Consider the following 19,382-nt stretch of genomic DNA (forward strand, 5'->3'; position numbering starts at 1 on the left):
CGTTTACAGATGGAGACACTGAGGCACAAGAATGCTACTGAGAAGAAATGGCAGGCAAGGATTTGACACTATCAGTTCCTGTCCCCTCTAATTCTGCCTTTTTGTATCCAGTAAACCGAGGTAGTAAGTGAATTCTTATCACTTAATTTGCAAAAATTCCATGACAAGTATTTTCCGTCCCTGCAGTGTGTCTGCAATAGTGACATCATTTAAATGTTTTTCATTTTTATATTTATCTTCTCTCTACTCATACTTTGTCGGAGGCTTTGTGGAGCAGCCTGGTTTCTCCCCTTGATGAGGGGTGAGGATAATGAGACTCTCGAAGGTTCCTTCCAGCTCTGACATTATGCATTTGTACGGATGTCTCTGGGACTTTCAAGAATGCATGCAATGGGTTTCCTTAGTAAAGATCCTTGTGAAAGAAGGTTATGTCCACCTTTCCTTGAATGATCCCACCAGATACTTTGGGAAATCACCAGGAATAATTAACGCATTCTGGATGACGCGTGCTTAGCTAATTGGGCTGAAACACGTCGTTGGTTAGCAAGTTGGCTGAGTGCCAGGTAGCAGGTGTCTGCATAGAGTCAGCACTGATTCTTTTTCAAAGAAGGGAAGGAGGCCTATGCATGTTTTGTTTTCGAGAAACTTTGCCTAGGTTTTGCCCTACTCCCACCCTCATTTGAAAATGCTGAGGGCAAAATAAAACCACGTTTATTAGCACTAAAATAAAGATTCTTTCTTTTTAATGTAGTTTTCTTTTCACCATTTTCAGTCTGTTTTTAAGAGGTCAGTGCATGTTTCTATGTGTCTTTATTTACCTCTTAGTTTGATCAGAGGCACGCAACCAGGATCATTTTATAGGGTTTTGCTTTGAGGCCAGCTGAACTGGGGCTTTTTGCATGGAGATTACTTTTCTCAGTATATTCCCAATTGTTTAATATTTTGCATTTCCAAATCAGTATATCATTTTCATCTTTGGATTAACTTGTAGTTTATCTCTTCAAACAATAAATTTATATTATTTTCATGTTCTTCCATCCAAGTATTATAAAATTTCTATTCATCAGAAGCCCTCCAAGAAAAGGTTAAGGATGTTCAGTGATGGGTACATGGATATTTAAGCAGGATTTCTGGATCTTGTAAGTGGGGAACAACATTCTCTACATACCACTGATAAACAAGCATCTCTGAATGTGCAGCTGAATCCTGGTCCCCCGGGGTCATTTGGATAAACACATACTTGAGTCTAAGGAGGGAGGGCTTTCCTCAGCCTGAACGATTTGGGCTAGAGAAACTTTCCCATGAGTTTCCGGCATCTTGCTGCAAATAACAGAAACTCACGTCAGCTAGCATTATAAGGATTCTTTGGAGCCTCACAGAACTCTGGGACAGGAAGTGGAAAGCCACCAGGAAGCCAGACCATCATTCTTTTGCTGTTGTCTTGCCTCAGCGTTGCCCGGCACATCTACTTCCATCTCTACTTGCGGTAGGGCTTTTTAGTCGTTCTCCCCTGGTCTATCTAAAATGTCTCTCAGTGTTCAGAAGTCCCCAGGCTATTGTGTAAAAAAGAAATGATGTAATTTTAGAAAGGCTATTGGTGGCATTGATTACTTTTTAAAAAAGAAAACAAAGAGGGGAGCTCAGATAATCCCTGACCATACTTCTAGCTCTGACTTCTTAGGATCCTGCACATACATATGTGGACATCTCTTAGAAGGTAGTCTATCTATCAGGCACCATGTTTCCTCAAGCATACAATTTTATCAGTTTGTTAGACTTCTTGAATCACACTGGGTATTAGGCAGTAGTTGCAAATATACCAATCCTCTATTAGCAGGATGAAAAGTTTGTGGCCCTTGGGAAGCCCTGTAGCCCTCTCTCACCCAGCACCTTGGCAGACAGCTCTTTTGCCTGCTGCTCCCGAGTTGGCCTCAAATCCTTCTCAGAATTGATAAATGAATAAACAAAATGTGGTACACCCACACAATGGAATATCATTCAGCTGTAAAGAGGAATGAAGTACTGACACATCCTACAACATGCATGAACCTTGAGAACATTACACAGAGTGAAAGAAGCCAGACACAAAAGACCACATAGTGTATGAGTCCATCTATGTGAAATGTTCAGAATAGGCAAATCCATAGAGACAGAAAGGGCACTGGTGGTTGCCAGGGGCTGGGAGGAGAGGAGAATGGGGAGTGACTGCTTAATGGGTAAGAGTTTTTTTGGGGGGGTGGTAAAAATGTCCTAAAATTAGATTGTGGTGATAGATGCATAACTCTGTGAATATACTAAAGCTATCCAATTGTACACTCTAAAAGGGTGAATTTTATGGTATATGAATTATATCTCAATTTTAAAAAATCCTCCCGAGCACAGCACTCCAGGAAACCACCACTAGTGGAGTTAGCTTGTGTCATAAAATGTGAAGTTTTGCCATTTAGCATTTTAATCCCACTTGTGCTTGGGCTGAGATCTTCTCCAGCTACACACTATGCACTTACAGACCTCTGGGTCTTTGCTTCTACAGAATGTTATCGCCATTTCTTCTCCCCACATCCAGTACAGATGCCTCTAATACAAATGGAGCATCCTCTGTGAAGCCTTCCCTGACTCCTTCCACCTCCACACTCACCCCAGAATAATTAAATTCTCCCTTCCCGATATCCAACAGCACTTTGCGCATCCCTCTTGCCCAGTCCATGTCACACTGTACTGTGATTGATTGCCTCCTTATTGCTCAGGATTTCCCTCTTGGCTGTCTTCCTCATCTTTTTAAAATTAATTTTTATTAGAGTATAGTTGATTTACAATGTTGTGTTAGTTTCAGGTGCACAGCAAAGTGAATCAGTTATACACATACATATATCCACTCTTTTTTAGATTCTTTTCCCATATCGTTCATTACAGAGTATTGAGTAGAGTTCCCTGTGCTATACAGTCGGTCCTTATTAGTTGTCTATTTTATATATAGTAGTGTGTATATGTCAATCCCAATCTCCCAATTTATCCCTCCCCCCGTTTCCCCCTTGGTAGCCATAAGTTTATTTTCTACATCTGTGACTCTATTTCTGTTTGGTAAATAGATTCATTTGTACCATTGTTTTTAGATTCCACATCTTCCTCATCTTTGTACTTGCAGCCTCTCCACAGGGCCTAGTCCAGAGTAGTCTTCCTCAGAAAATGGATAAAATATTGTCTCAACCCTCAGGATTGCTACAGATTGTTAGGAGGAGACAGATACTCAACTACAATAGCATGTACCCCAAATTAGACACTTAGATAGGTGGAGAGGAAAATGACTGATTTTGCCTGTGGCAATCAAGGAAGAGGCATTACAGAGGAGGTGACATCTGAGCTGAGACTGAACATATGAATAAGAATTCTCCAGATGGAAGAGCCATGTGTGGTGCCAGGAAGTAGGGAGATGACTTCTAACATTCCAGGTAGAAGAAATAACATAAGCCAGGACAGACAAGTCACAGTGTATGGCATATCCTAGAACTCCAGGCTGGTTATGGCTGGCAACTGGAGAGGGAGGTCAGGGTCATAACATGACAAGCTTTTAGTACCATATGAAGAAGTTTAGACCTCTTTCTGTGGGCAGTGGGAAGTCATCAGAGGTTTTTTTCAGGAGTGGCATAATCACATGTAAATCTTAGCATGAATAAGAGAGGATCTAGTGTTGATCACTATTTCAACAGTCCAGGCAAAAGATAATGAAAATTAAAATTAGGGCAGCCTGCTGTGATGTAAACTGCCTATTGTGAGTGGCCTCAGCCCTACAACCACAAGGAACTAAATTCTGCCAACATCTCTGAAGCTTCAAAGAGGACCCCAAGTTCCAGATGAGAATGCAACTGCCAACACTTTGATTGTAGCCTTGTGAGACTCTGACCAGAAAACCCAGCCACTCCATGCCAGACTTCTAACCTACAGTTCTGTAAAACTAATAAATGTGTATTGTTTTAAGCCACTAGGTTATGGTTACAGTAATTTGTTACATAGCAGTAGAAAATTAATATGGGACCATTTGCCATGCATGATTAAATTTACTGTTTACCATCTATGATAAAATATTTCAGCAAATTAGGAATGGAAAAGTTCTAAATTTGATAAAGGACTTCAACCCTCAAATATACAGTGAATATAATTTTTACTGGTGAAATATTGATCATTACCTCCTTAACAATGAGAACAAAAAGCAAGGATATCTGTTATCATCACTTCCAGTTGATATTGTACTTGAAGTTCTAACTAGTGCAATAAGGCAAGAAAAGAAACAAAGACGTACAAATTGGAAATGAAGCAGTAAAACTGTCTTTATTTGAGATGGCATGATTATGAGTGTAGAAAATAGCCATACAAATGAATAAATAAATTTAATAAGGTCACAGGATGCAAGGTCAATATACAAAGATTTATTGTATTTCTATATACTAGCAACAAACAATTTGAAGATGAAGTTTTAAAAAAGTGATACCATTCACCATAGCACCAAAAACATAAAATACTTAAGAATAAATTTACAAAGGAAGTCCAAATGAAAACTACATAATATCACTGGGAAAAAATTTTAAATCTAAATAAATAGATACAACATGTTTGTACACTGGAACACTCACTATTGTTAAGATATCATTTATCCACAGAGTGATCTATAGATTCAGTTCAATCCTACTTAAAATCACTACAGGTTTTTCTTTCTAGAAATTGACAAGCTGATTCTAAAATTTATTATTAATGCAAAAGGACCTAGAATAGCCAAGGACAACCTTCAAAAAGGAAGAACTATGTTGGGAGATTTACACTACCCGATTTCAAGACTTACTACAAAGTAGTAAAGTAGTCAAGGCAGTGAGGGAATAAGGGACTGACCTAAGGATAAACTAACAACTAATGGAAGAAAATAGAGTCCAGAAATAGACCCATACACGTGTGGTCAATTGAGGACTCCACTGCAATTCAATGGGGACAGAAAAATCTTTTAGGCAAATGGTGCTGGAGAAGCTCGATAAATGTACAAAAAAAATGAACCTTGTCTCCTACTTTGCAGTATATGCAAAAATTAATTACATAGATCGTAGGCTAAAGCTTATAAGCTAAGACTATAGGATTCTGGAAGAAAACATAAGACAGTATCTTTATGACCTTGGGGTAGACAAGGATTTCTAGGAGAGGACACAGAAAGAACTAAAAATATTGATAAATTGGACTTCATTAAAAAATGTCTTGTTCTTTTAAAGACATGGTAAACAAAATGAAAAGGCAAACCATAGAATGGAAAAAATATTCACAGTATATATATCTGACAAAGGACTTTTATCAAGAATGTATAAACATTTTCTACAAATAGGTAATAAAGATAAAACAACCCCATTAAAAATGTAGAATAGGTTGGTAGCAGTGGAGGTGGAGGGAAGTAGTCATATTCTGGGAATTTTTTTTAAATTTATTTATTTATTTTTGGCTGTGTTGGGTCTTCGTTTCTGTGCGAGGGCTGTCTCTAGTTGCGGCAAGCGGGGGCCACTCTTCATCGCGGTGCGCGGGCCTCTCACTATCGCGGCCTCTCTTGTTGCGGAGCGCAAGCTCCAGACGCGCAGGCTCAGTAGTTGCGGCTCACGGGCCTAGTTGCTCCACGGCATGTGGGATCTTCCCAGACCAGGGCTCGAACCCGTGTCCCCTGCATTAGCAGGCAGATTCTCAACCACTGCGCCACCAGGGAAGCCCTCTGGGAATATTTTGAAGCTAGAACCCAGAGGATTTGCTGATGGAATAAATGGGGATGTGTTAGGAAGTAAGGAGTCAAGGGGGACTCCAAGGATTTGTTGGCCTAAATAACTAGAAGGATGAAGTTATTGCTGAAATGAGAAAATCATAGAAAATTAGGTTGGGTGGTGGTAATGAGAGGTACAGTTTGGGACTAGTTTAGTCAGTCAGGCAGCTGGATGTGGGAGTCTGGAGGTCAAGACCTGACTAAAAGGTGGGAGTCATCTGCTTATATTGGGTATTTAGAGCCACAGGACTAAATGAATTCACCTGAAGGGCAAGTGGAGATGGAGAAGTGGGGAAGTACAAGGGCAGAGCTCTGGGGCAGTCCGAATACTTTGTACAGACATCCTCGAAGAGGAAAACATGAGCCCCGGAGTAAGAAGATGTGGGATCAGCTTCTGGCTCTGCTACTCGCTGACTATATAATTCTGGGCAAATCACTAGCTCACCCTGGGAACCAGTTTCCTTATGTGTCAAACATACCTTAGTAACAATCCTTTGCAAAAGTTGGAAGAATAGCATGAGACACTGTATTGAAAAGTGATGTGTAGTTATAAGACGCTGTATAACATGTGTTTCCCCCCAGAGCGGCCCCACCCGGAAATCTCAACCTTCAGCTGGGACTGGTGAACACGGTGGTGCTTTTAAGAGATCAGCGGGATGAAATAGCAAAGTCACTCATGCTGGAGGGGTCGGGAACATTGACGCTCCATAAGGTTGAGGGGTCTGTTGGAAATGGGCAGAAACCACAGCCAAGGTGGAGAGTGAGTGAGAAAACTCCAGGTGCATTAGATGAGGTCACAGTGAAGGGCAGCCGACCAGCAGGGGGTACCTCAGCCCCTCTTCAGCACCCAGTGAAAGTGTGAGTCTGAGGCCCTTCCTAAAAGCCCCAGAAAGCTACTGCCGCATCTCACCATGTGGGATCCAGCCCTCCATGGGCTAGTCCTCACTGTGAGGAAGGGCACGCCTACAGGAGGCCTTGCCTAAGTTCCAGATACTAAGAGAACCCTGATTGGGTGGTATGAGCCTCTGCTGTCCCCATGTCACAGGCATTCCCCAATCTCTGTGAGGTCAGCTGCAATTCTTGAGAGCCAACTCCTAGACCCCGTGCATTTTCAAGTTGGAAGATCACCCAGAGATTATTGGTGCCTTTTGTGTGCTGATACACTAGATGTTCATAGCATGAAAAGGTGTGTTATGGTCGTATACTTAGAGGACATGTCGAGTTAAACCACATTAAAGGGTTGTGTTACTTCTGAAATTCTCAGAACCTTGACTATGTCAAGGTACATGGCGACATTCTAAGAAGGGCATAGAGAATGAAGTGAGTCCCAAACGTCTCTTACCGCTGAACCGTTTTGTTACTTTTTTCTCCCAAACTAGCCACACCTCTTAAAATCTACATGGAACATATGCTTCCAGTGAGTTCATTTCACAGCTGTAAGAGCAGGGCCCAGAGAGGGGAAAGGCCCGGCCACAGTCATGCGGCTGGACACTGGCAGAACCAGGACTGAGACTTGGCTTCTCTGCTCCGCAGACCTCTTCCCACCAAACACGCCATGCAGGCTCCCTCTCAGCTCACTTTGTTCCTCAGTGACTTGAATGCAAACCACAAACCAAACAACAAGGCGTATTCTTGATCAGAGAGTAGAAAAATGCCACAGGAAACTTTCCTAGATGTCAGCTCGCAAAAACAAGGCTGTGGTTATTTGTGCCCGTCACTGGCTCATTATTGGAGCTCCAGTGTACTCCTAAGCTTTGGAATTGGTAATGTGCCATGAAAATGTTGCTTGTCAATCAGCACAATCAAAGAAAATCACTTTTGGATGAGGTTTCCCCCACATAAATGGCATTTTTTGTTGTTGTTTCTGATTCAAAACAAAAGGCTTCTTTCCAGCTAAGGCTATTTGCGGCTGACTTTCCATGGACACTAAGCTGTGATGGTAGGAACATGAAGGTGGCTGTTTTGAACTCTTTCATTAGAGTGGTTCTCAAAGTGTAGACCCTGGACCGGCAGTAGAGCATCACCTGGGAGCTTGTGAAAAATGTAGACCTACTGAATCAGAAACCGTGGGGCTGGGGCCCAGCAGTGTTTTCCACCAAGCCTTCTAGGTGGTCTGAACGCGCACTCAAGTTCCAGAACTGCTACATTAGAGAAAACAAGGCTCCCGGTCAAAGGACAAGAAAGGAAAGCTGTTCAATTTCAGGTGTTTGTAACAGAATGAAGGTCTTTTTTTTTTTGTGGTCTTGAAAAGAAGGGCGAATTAGGTAATAGGTGAGAAAAACGTATGGAGCCTATTAAGAAAAAGGAAGGAATGCGAAGGGACCCAACCTGGAAAAAGATGAACAAACAAAGGATAAATGCTGGCCAGAAAATGAACCTGTTTGGCCATTTTGGAGGATGCCTTAAGGCAGAGTGTATGTTCTGATTTTTTTGGCTTCAGTTTGCTTTAATGACCTTTCACTTGATGTCTGGAGTTCCTAGAATACAGGGCGTACCAGGAGAGCTCTCTGTTAGGGAAGATAGGAGGTCAAGAGATGTTGTCTGCTTTTCGATCTGCCATTGACTATTAGTGTGACCTGAAGAAAGTCACTTGACCTCTCTGGACCTGTTTCCTGTTCTAAAACATGGAAATGAAAATCTCTGCTCGTTATGAATGCTAAGGCTGGAGATAGAAAGAAGTTTTGAAATTATCTAAGTCAATCTCTCAACTTTGCTGGTCTGGAGTCTGAGCCCAGAGATGTGGGCTCTGCTAGGGTTTTTTCTAAGGTTACGGGACCGATTAGTGGCCACACCAGAGTAAAAGCTGGGTGTCCTGACTCCCAGGCCAGTGCTTGGGTACAGGTACCCTCTTCCCGGTATTCACTGCCTGTCCCACTGGGGTGAGAATATGGGGTGACTGTGCACTGTGGGAGGATGGGTGGGATGGGTGGGGGGGAAAGGAATAACACTTGAGCCCCTCAAGTGGGAATGCGAGGTGGGTGCACTGCTAGCCTTGGTGTCTTCTTTTCCATTGACCTTGGATGAGAGTTACTGGTGCTTCAAAGCCTGGATAGTAGAGAGTTAAGGAAAAGAGGCCTAAGCTTCTAAGGCCTCTGATTTATGCCTGACTTATGTGGTGGTCCTCGATGCGTTCATTCCAGTGACTACAAGGACGAGCAATTGCGAGAGACCCACCTACCCTCCCCATGCAGCCTGGAGATGCCTACCCACTAAAGAAAACCCAAGCAGAGAAAATCAAAGACCCCGTTACCTACCGTGTTTGTGGCACCATCCCCCCAGTGAATTAATGCATAATATTAAATATTGTTTGCTAATATTTATTGAAATACTACTTGGTGGGGGGTATTTTTCTATGTAGTCTCTGGGGACTGGTCTACTAGGTGTTAATATACGTGCCATGAAAGGGGGGGTTAGATCACGTAGTTTGGAGAAACATGGGAGTTATGTAACATTAAAAGGGTTGCTTTGCTGCAGGACTTCTTAAGAGCCTTTAGTCATGTGCCAGGTGCATTGTGATTCTCTAAGGACAGATAGTATACAATGATTTCCAAATTTATTTTCCACTGGACTGTTCCTGTTTTTTTTTTTTTACCTTTTGTTTTCCCCCAACCCATCCACAGCTATTTAAATACACAAAGAACAATTTAACTCTTGAAATAAGAACATTCATTACCCTTACTTTATAGATAGGAAAACTGAGTCTTAGAGATGCTAAATGACTTGCCCAAGGTCACCCAGTGAGTAAAAAGCGGAGCCAGGATTTCAGCCTGGGTAGGCTGGTGCTGGACTGGCTCCAGACCACTATGCCTACTGCTGCTTTTATAATAATAATAGCTAAAACTTTTACATCATTTATTATGTGGCAGGTAAAGTACTGTATATGCGTTATGTCATTCACCCTCCCAATAACACTGGGAGGTCCGTGCTACTATAGTGCCCCATTGCCATTGACGCTAGAGAGGTTATTAACTAAGTAGCTCGAGGCCACATAGTCTGACTAATAGTAGAACTGGGATTTGAACCCAGTTCTGTCTGGCTCCAAAGCCCATGCTCTTAACCATGAGGTGCTGCTACCTAACTTCTTCACATACTTAGACCCTTTCATGACCACAGCGACTGGTAACTCTTAACATTAGGTGGATCAAATGGCACTTTCGGTTTCTTAAGTGACCGTGGCCATGGAGAAAGTGGATTCCACATAGGCTTCGAGGTAGTGCCCGCAGGAAAGCCAAACAGGAAACCGGACATCTCTCATGACGTGTAAGTGTCCCACAGGAGCTACTGACATATCTGCCGGGGAGGGGCTGGCTAGGTGCCGTGCCCCAGACTCCCAGCTGTCAGGCAGAGGCCTCGCCCTGGAATGAGGGTGTTTTGTGGACCCTCCTTGTCAGAGCACCCAGCTTTGAGATGGGCCCCCATGCAGTCCGTACTCTTGTAGGAGCTGTTCTCATTTAACACAGAGGCAACCAAGCCCAACTTGTGGCCTGCTGTGTATGCAGCCCAAGCTGGCTGCCCACTTGCTGCATCTGCTGGTTGGCAGGCCCTGCCCCATACAGGCTGGGCTGATTTTGAAGCGGGGAAGGAGCACAGCAACTAAGCGACGCCTATCCTGACGTTCACAGCCAAGTGTGAATACAAGGGATAGACTAGGCTCTGATATTGGCAAACCTGGCCTCATGCCGTGAGGGCGTACAGGCTGAGCCCCACCGGAAAACACTCAGGCCTCATGGTCACAGGACAAACCCCAATCTCAGCTCTATAGCTTCACTTCTCTTTCTCTTTCTCTAAACATTAGAGAAAGGGAATAAATGTGTTCTGGTTGCCTGTAGAGCTGCTGAGGCTGGTGCCCACCAAGAGACCCCTAATATTCGCGATCTCTGGGAAGCCAGGAATTTATAGACGTGGCCTCTGCTCCATCAAGCCTAGCTATCAAGCCACTCCGAGCCCCCACTGCTGCAGTGGTTCATAAGTCACGTCATCAGCATGAGCAGGCACTGTGCTAAGTACAGGGGATAAAGTGGGCAACAAGTCAGAACGGAATCCTGCTTCAAGGGGGACATGTTTAGTACGTGAGACAGACATTAAGTGAATATTACACTTAATTTATGTGCTTACATGCTGAATTCTTAAGGACGTTAGAGGGCAAGTTCTTGTTGGGTCTTTTGAATCTTCACTTCCTGTGGTACCTGTGGGTGCTTAGTCTCGCTTGGCTGTAAGTCCCAAAGCTGTGGCTCTGGCCATTGTTATCAGTGTTGCCTGTGGGCGGCAAAGGCAACTTCCTGTCCTGGCTTTCCAATGCTCAGGGCGCCAGGAAAGTACACTAACAGTCCAGAGAGCTTCTCAGGTTGTTTGGCAGAAGAGCTGACCCCAAGGAATGGTAGTCTGAGGCCAGGGCCCAGAACTGATTATCAAGCACAAAAACCGGGCACTGTGACTTTACGAGAACCATCAAAGCCCATCTGCTGTAATGGTGGGTAATAGCCCCAATCCCTCTTATCCTAGAGCCCTGGGAGTCATACAGTTTGGGAGGTCAGAAATCAATGCTCTCTCCTCTTCCTTCTGCATGACCCCAGTCTCCTTTGCTGACTCCCTCTCCTCTTAATGTTGGAAAACCTCCGGGTTTGGTCTGTTTCCATCTTCTTTTTACTGTGTACACATTCTCCCTAGGTAATCTCATCAAGTCCCGTGATTATAGACAACAACATATGCTGATGATTCGCAAATTTATATTTTTAGGCTCGATTCACATCTCCAACTGCATAACTGGCATTTCCATGTAGATATTTAAAATGCTTTTCAAACACAGCAAGTCTAAGACTGAACTGTTGATTTTCCCCAAACATACTCTTGTTGCTTATCCAATCTTCATTGGCTCAGTAGATGACCACCATTCACCAAGTGATTCAAGCCTCTTTCCCTTAGGCCACACATCCATTTCATTAGGAAGTCCATTGCATCTATTTCTAAATATATCCCCAAATCCATCCTCCTTTCTCCGTATCTACTGTGATCACCCTAGTCCACGTCACAGTCATCACTTTCCTTTACACCTACAAATGAAGGGCTTCCCACTTCCGCTTTTGCTTCCCTGCAATTCAATCTCCACAACTTCAGCCAGTGATCTATTTTCAGTGAATATCATCTCATGTCATCCATCCCTCTGCCCAAAACCCTCCAATGGCTCCCTATTTCATCTGGGATAGAATTCAAAGTCTTTACCACACTTTAGAAAACTCTACATAATCTGCTTCTAACCTTACCTTCCACCTCATCTCGTGCCACTGCTTCCCTTTATTTACCATATTCCCACAGCATTGGCCTTTTTTCTGTCCCTTGAACATACCAAGCTCTTTCCTGCCTCAGGGCCTTTGCACACGCTGTTTCCTTTGTCTGAAATGTTCTTTGTTTTCACACTTCATGTGTCTGTCCTGTCAGCCTGTCAGCCTTAGAGAAGCCTAAAGTAGGCGCCCTTATTTTCTATCTTAGCCTCTTACCTGTTTTCTTCATAGGTCTCATCACAACTTACAATATCTGTTTACTTGCTTTTCATCTGTTTACTTGATTTTGGTGTGCGTGTGAGTGGGGGGGAATGGGTCTGTCTTCCCCACTAGAATATAAACTCTCTGGGGACCACTACCACTGTGAGTTGTGCTTGGAAGTTAAAATACAAATTAATTTAGGAAAATAAGTCATTTCCATCAGAATTATCACATGTATCAAAGAATTCCCAGGGTGTGAAAATGATAAAGACATTTTGTGAATGTATCAAAGTCGAAAGGGCTACTCCTTTTTTCCCTATTTTAATGACTTTCAAAGAAAGCAGTGTGCTATAACAGAAAGAGCACCCACTAGTTTACAGATAAATAGAAGAAATGGCCATCAATCTCAGCTTTCTCACTGATGAGCTATGTGACCTTGCAGAAGTTACTTGAGTTCTCTGAGTCTCAATTTCTACATGAAAGTAATGATACCTGCCTCAAGGTGGTTATTTTAAAAATGAAATGAGATTAAGGCCATATAAAGATACCTGGCACATGATGGGAGCTCAATGAACGTCCATTCTTTTCCTGTTAGCCACTAAAGAAAGGCATTTCTTCTTCATTATTCTATTTTAAATGGAATTTCCTGGGCTACCTACTTAATTTTTGTCTTTGGGTAACATATGGCTTCTATCCAAAACTCAAATTCCAAATATGCAGGTTTGTCACCATTGTAGAGATTCTTAAGAATATGGTGCAAACTCTGGAGATAGTACCCCAGAAGGGGTTTCAAAAATGTTTTTGACAGCGGCAACATCACTGAGCTAACTGTCCGGAACCCCATGGATTGGCTAAATTCATATACATTTGCTGAAACTACAACAACAGCGTCCAGGCTCATGACTTTCCAGGCACAGCTCTAGATACAAGACCATCATTTCAGTATGACTCCAACCTCTTCATGCACTTACAGAGTCTCTTCAAATACGACTACCTTTGTGGGGAGTATTACAGGAGCAAAGACCCTATACTGGCTAACTCTTGGTAGACGCTGTGTCCTGTTAATTGGACTAGTTCACACTTTGGGGCCATCTTGAACTCAGGAGTGGCCTTGCGGTTAGAAGACAAAAACAGACTTTCGAGGAGTTAATGAATGAATTCATGCTGGAAAAGGTTTCCCTTGGGCCAGAACTCTCACATTCCCAGTCCCTGATTCCCAGGGGCCTCTCGTCACATATGACAAATGGCTGATCATCCAAGCGAAGTGACCTGCCATTCAATAAGCCATATCTCAGCCGATATAGAAGACAGCTCATTTTTCTCCTTAGAGAGTTCTTCTTCCTTCATCTGTATGACTATCTCACATATGGTCCACTGAGGCTTTTCCCCCTGCAGAGGGAAGACAAGCTCCTCTAACCTGCCTGCAGGAACTTTCTTCCTTGTAGAAAGAAGATCTTCAAGGGCTCTAAAGGTTTTATTGCTTCAAGTTAAGCTTGGTCAAATTACTCACAAGTGCTGAATCCTCTTAGGGGTGTCAGCCTGAGAGAAGGAGGCCTATTCAGATGGGAGCCTGCATTGAGGCTTCCGACAAAGACCAATTAGGCTGGATTGTGCCGGCTGCATTTGGAGGGTGACTGCCCTCAGACCACCAACTCGTGCCACCAAAGTGCTTATCCCACCCAGGAGTCAGCTGCTTTCCCTCAGTTCCCACCCCAGCTTCACATGACCCCTGGGTCAGATGCCTCTCTCCTGCCCTGGCTTGCACTTCTGCCAGGTTGGGGATCGTGCTCTTCATCCCAACGGCATTCTATTCCCACTCTGTCTGAAAGCTGGTCATATTTTTTGGTGGTCATGACAAATGACACAATCCAACCTTTCCTGTAGAAAATCCATGTGGCTTCATTGTGATGTCTTTTGCCTCTTGGTGACCCAGACTGTAAACTTTATTTGGAGGAATTCGGGTCTAGTCTTCAGATTATTCAGCCATGTATAAGGTTATACATTTCTGTGACTGGAGATGTATTCAAGCAATGAGATGATGTCTTTCGTTCAGTCAGACGTCATTTATTAAGCTCCTACAAACTGCAATGCAGTGTGAGGCCTTGGACATTTGAGGCACAACCTCTGCCTCTCCAAGACCTCGCTGCCAGTAAGGGGTTAAAGCCAAGTACATGAATGACCGTGATAACGATAGTTAACTTTCTTTAAGCATTTAATACGTGCCGTCGCCACGTTAAGCCTTATACGTATTTCATTTAATTCTCATGGTCCACAATCCTTTATCCTCAAATCTAAAATACAAAGCTTTAAAAACCCGAAGTTGATTCGTATGACTTTTTTCACAACTAATTTGGCAGCAAAAGCAGACCTGAACTTTTTCATGAACTTACATGAGGCTATTTGTCATTTTATCCCACTTTGTGTAATTATTCATTTGTTTCACTGTTGAAATACTAAGATGTTTGCTTTTAAGCCCATCCCAGAACCCATGGCGGGGGGTGTTTTGTAGGACACAAAACGTGCACTCTACTTTTAAAAATCCCCAAATTTCTGAATTCCAAAACTCTCATGGCCTCAGGATTTGTGGATAAGGAAAATATACCATGATGGAGTCCATTTTATAAATGCTGAGATTGAGGCTCAGAGAAGGGATGCAGCTTTCCCATAATTACACCACCAGGAACTGGAAGCGCCAGAATTGAATGCCAGTTTTGTCTGGCTCCAGAGTCCATGCCCTTAACCACTGAACCATCCCACCCTCTCATCCGAAAACACAGTGTCGATCATAAAAAAAGCCCAGGAAGGGGGGGGGGGGGCGGGCGGGTGGGATGAATTGGGAGATTGGGACTGACATGTATATACTACTATGTATAAAATAGATAACTAATGAGAACCTACTGTATAGCACAGGGAACTCTACTCAGTGCTCTGTGGTGACCTAAATGGGAAGGAGATCCAAAAAAGACGGGATGTGTGTATACGTATAGCTGATTCACTTTGCTGTACAGTAGAAACTAACACAACATTGTAAAGCAACTATACTCCAATCAAAATAAATAAATAATAAATAAATAAATAAATAAATAAAAAAGAAGCCCAGACTGAGGGCTACAAGGAATTTGAGGAGGAAAAGCAGACCTCCCGGTGGGGATTTAGTCAAAGGTCCAGGGAGGCAGGGTGGATGCAGGTGGAACCGTACCTTGAAGGGAAGAGTGAACTGTGGAAAGGGGAGAGCCATCTAGCCCAGAAACATTTGGGTAAATAGCAGGCAGCCCTGGCTGAGGAGAGGAGAAGCTGGAAATTAGCCTGAGAAGATAAGTCAGGGACAGAATACGAGGGGCCAGGATGACTAGAGTACAGAGTTTTGAATGAGAACCAATTATGTTCCCCTTGCAGATCCCAAAGCACTTACTGGACATGCTGTCCCCCTGTTTTCATTCTGCCTTAGAGGAGCAACGAGCAGATAGGAACATCTCCAGGTATTTTTGCTGGCTTTCTTTTCTTTTACTTTATTTTTATTTTGTTTTATTATTTTTTTTATTAAGCAGATTGACAGAATGGGTTGAAAAGGCAGCCAAGAAAGTGAGGAAGCAGAGAAGAGCAATGGTCATAAACATCTATAGTAGAAGTATGTGTGCTGGGCTTTGTTGCTTCTTTGTAAGCAGAGAGTTAAAATTTAACCAAGGAACTCATGCCTCACTGCAGCTGGCAGGGATTCAGTGGGAACCCGTCTGGCACCCCTGTGATGACTCACTATCCCCCTCCTTCTGCACTTAAAAACTGTTTCCTCCTCCTCCTCCTCCTCCTCCTCCTCCTATTTGGAATCCCAGTAACGGTTGTAGGGGGATACATCCATTACCATTACCATTTAAACCTAGAATCTAAAGATGTTCTCTTTTGTCGTGAATAATCAAAGTTCTAAATTGATATTTTAGAAATCAGGTCCAGTCCATGAGTAGCGAGTTGAGTGTGTCTAATTACATTTTATAGTCATTTAACAGCTGTTAATAATGTAATTTTCTCTTATGCCCAATTTGCACTGAATTACTTTAATGACACACATTATATTTATTTTCCTTTTGGTGTAACAGTAATCAAACACTAGGGAATCAACTTGGACATGGAAAGAAATAATTTATTATTTTTATAAGTTTGAAGGTAAAGGATATTTTTCAAAAGAAAAGAAGAAATCATATCATAAAAATAAAAGTAGTTTAACACACATGAATGCATATGTTTTCTCTGGCATGTCTTTTTGTGGAAAAAAAAAAATAATTTAACGAACACAATACATTTGTTTCCCATCCAAGTCTGTATTGTTTGATGCGAACCAAGTGTTTGCAAATACACATTTGACTGACAAGCGAATGAGCTTCCTCCTCCCCCCGCCCCCCCAAAAATATCCTCCTGGAATGAAAAAACCAGATTTCTAAGTTTCTGGTGTATGAGTTAAAGAGACACAGCATCCATTTAAATAGACTCCCCAATGGAAACTTGTATTTCCAAGGTGAGGCTAGAGGAGAAAAGCAGTGTAAAAACGGGAGGAAATACAGCTTGAGAGAAGAAAACTAAATGCAAAGACGGTAGGCAGGAATTTCTCCCCCACGTTAGAAGAAACTTCTACACGACATCTTTATTAGGGTGCAAAGAAGGCTGAATTTGGGACCCCCCAAAATAGCGAGATAATCGGAATGGGACGTCATGAAAAGTCTGCTTGGCGTTTTTCCGTTCAGTTTACGCACTGGAAGAACCAAGCATCTGGTACTGTACCCGTATGTAAGTGTTTTCTGCAGCCCACGTGGACTGATGCCCTTTGTGTTTGAAGTGAGCTGCGAGAGGAGAGCAGAAAGGAGTCCTCCCTGTCTGTGGGATGCTGGCTGCCCTCGTTCCAGCCAGGGCTTGACCTAGCATGTTCTGCCTCTGCGCACTCGCCTCCTGGAACCTAACGTGGGAGGAACTACAAATGGATGCGCCTTCCCTCCGGGCGAGTCAGAGTCATTTTGCAGTTTGCCGAGAGTAGGAGGCTAATTTCATCCTCATTGCTCAGGCCCCAGTGACTGGGGCAATGGTGTACCCGGGGGGGAGGGCTGGTGGGAGAGGTCCACCCCAGGTGCAGGCAATAAGGGGGGGAAGGGGTACATTGCCTGTGGCGAATTCAAAAACAATAATAAAACTGACGAAAAGGCGGTCTGCTTTTCGTGCTCATCATGTGCTAGCCATTCTAGAGAACGTCAGTGACGGAACACCCCTCCCCGCCGGGTTGCCCGCTCCCACCTGCCTCCCCCACTGGGTATTCCTTGGCGCTGGCTGCCCAGCCGTCCCCTTTCCTCGCAATGGCGGGCATTATTGCGTTCTTCTGCAGCCAGCACCAAAGTCACTCTTCCGTCAGCCTCTTGCCGGCCGTGACTAGCAGCTGCCGCGTCTGTACTCCTCTTTAGCCTCTGCAGGCCTTTCCTGGTCACCGCTGTTGCTGTTGCCAGCGTGCGGCTGAGTTCTCTCTCTCTGCCAATGTTTGCAGCTCTTTATTAGCTTCCTAAAGGGTGTTGTGGCTCCTTTGGTTGACGAGGCTTCTGTTGAGGAATTTGGGACAAGTTGCCAAGGGCTGGCTTGAGGGCATTTCAGTGACACCACCTGATGTCTTACTGTGCCAGCAATCAGCCACTGTCCCCCAGCCAAAGCTCACAGCCTTTGGATCTTTCCTGCTTCAGGGTAAATGCTCGCCTCACTCAGAGCGCTGTCCTCAGAAGCTGGTGGAGGAGGGGATAGACTTGAGGCTTAATCCTGGAGTCCTGGAGGCCAGCTGCAAATGCTAAAGTTCTCTTTACCCGACCATTCCCTCAGGGCTGTCTTAGTACAGAGTTCCAGATTTGACCGGGTCTGTATGTCATGGGGAAGGGGCTGGTACCTATGCTTGAGTCAAGGAGCATCAAAACCTATGCAACTGCTTCTATAATCCTCAGAAATACGGAGGTTGAGTTATCTCAAGACAGCCTTGCATTGGGGTTCCTCGGCGTACCTTCATTACAATGGATGGTCTTCTTTTTCTTAATCTGTCTTTGGATCATGGATCCCCTTGAGAATCTAATGTAAACTATGCACCCCATCCTCAGAAAAGTGCATCCTCCTACATATGTCCAGAATTTTCCATGTCACTTAATTGGGTTCCGTTACGGGAGTCCGTGAACCTCAGATTAAGAACTCCTGGTCTAGCAAGTCCTCCTTCTCTTGCTGCCTCCCAGAAATACATCCAGGCCACAGGATGCACAGAGCCTGGGCGTCCACAGTACTTTTAGAAGCCCAAGGATAACGTCTTAATTTCCAAAATCAGAAGAAAAATTGAACTATTACACCAAAGAAAATACGTTAATATAACATATTCATTTTGACATCAATGCAGTAGTAAAATTTAAGTTTTGATTTCTTTTTTATGGAAAAAGAGGCCCACAGAGGCAAAAGTGAAAGTCAAGGACGCACGAAAGTCAATGCAGCCCAGAAGAGTCCTTTTGCGACATTGTGGAGACATAGACTAGACTAAATTGTTGCACAAGCACACCTCTCCAGGCTGGGCTGAGGGCGGAGCCCAGGGTTTGGAACTGGGGGACCCGGCTTCGAATCTTGGCTTAGCCCTTGGCTGCTTGTGGGACCTTGAGAGAGTTATCTCAGCTCTCATTTTCTTCACCTGCTAAGTGGGGATAAGCCTAAAAACTCTGCCTTGACCCCACATGGGGATCTAGTGGCCTGGATGTGCAATGGGAAAATATATGTTGAAAGGTGCTACATAAACTTTAAGTAACAAGAAATTGCAGTTATTAGCATGATGATCACAGATTGGTGATGAAAGCCACCGTGAAGTACGAGGTATGTCTGCTCTTGCTTTGATGGATCTCACAGATCCCCAGGATAATGGAGGATAGGAGGACTCTGGGGAAATGTCTAGAGATACAAACCCACAGGCCAGTTCAGGAACCAGAGGATAAAATGTGAATATAAAGTTACAAAGCAAATTTTTAGACAAAGGTAGGGATTTCTGAATTTTATCTAAATAAATGCTGTCATTCAAAGTAGTCATCCTAGATGGTTATGTACTTTTGTAACCATGCTGTCTATTTTGATAACTGTGAACT

This window comes from Eubalaena glacialis, chromosome X (assembly GCF_028564815.1).
Source record: "Eubalaena glacialis isolate mEubGla1 chromosome X, mEubGla1.1.hap2.+ XY, whole genome shotgun sequence".
NCBI classification, from domain to species: Eukaryota; Metazoa; Chordata; class Mammalia; order Artiodactyla; family Balaenidae; genus Eubalaena; species Eubalaena glacialis.